This window comes from Psammomys obesus, unplaced genomic scaffold (genome assembly GCF_907164565.1).
Source record: "Psammomys obesus unplaced genomic scaffold, mPsaObe1.curated_primary_1811, whole genome shotgun sequence".
NCBI lineage: Eukaryota > Metazoa > Chordata > Mammalia > Rodentia > Muridae > Psammomys > Psammomys obesus.
Window position 1 is genome coordinate 10,026,230 of NW_026591598.1, and position 1,076 is coordinate 10,027,305.

Here is a 1,076-nt window from a genome sequence, read left to right on the forward strand (position 1 = left end):
GGGAAGGGAAGAGGGAAGGGAAGAGGGAAGGGAAGAGGGAAGGGAAGGGAAGGGAAGGGAAGGGAAGGGAAGGGAAGGGAAGGGAAAGGAAATGCCCTACAGACTTCCTTACAGCCTAGACTTATAGAGGCATCTTCTCAATTGAGTTTCCCTCCTCTCTAAGTGACTCTACTTTTTGTCAAGTTGGCATAAACCTTGCCAGCACATTCATGGAGACCAAACCCATGAAATTGGGGGGGGGTTAAATGTTATAGACACATGTGCACAAGATACCTAATGATAACTCTAGTTCTATTCCCACACACCTCTGAGGATGGAGAGCTGCTTAAGGAGGCCATTCATTCTTTGGGGCATCTGAATGGGTTCAGATATTCTAGGGTAGGAGCAAAGAGCTGATGCTCCCAAAGGCCACCAGCAAGGGAAAGAAACTGTGATCAAGGGGACTACTGCCATTATCACCAATCAGGTCAAAGAGTGTGAAGTGGGCAGTGTTAAAAATCTACATGATCCCTAGATGTGAGGGGAGAGAGAGAGAGAGAGAGAGAGAGAGAGAGATAGAAACCAGGGTAGTAGTTGGCTCTGCAATGGTTGTAATGTAATGGTTCTGTGCATTTTCCTGGAGAAAAGATTTATGGTTTCCAACAGATTATCAAAATGGTCTATATTAGTCAGGATGGGCTAGTATCCTGCTGTAGTAACAATTCCAAATCTCACTGGCTGTGACTTCATGTCGCTATGTCTCACACACTGTAGTGTGGGTCAGGCACCTCTCCAAGGCTCTGTCCTCTGTGTGAGATCCTGTGATCTAAGCTGCTTTGATCTTGAGCCACGGGTGTCTCAGCTTGCCAGCTTCAAGATCAATGAGGAGCTTTGGAGGTGGTTCAGTAGATAAAACACTTGCTGCACAAGCCTGGAGGTCTAAAATCAGACACTCAGAACCCATGTAAAGCCAAGTGTGACACTGTGTATCTGTAACTCTGACGATCCTGTAGCAAGTGAGCATGCACACACACAGATGCCTGCATACAAGATAGATAGATAGATAGATAGATAGATAGATAGATAGATAGATAGAT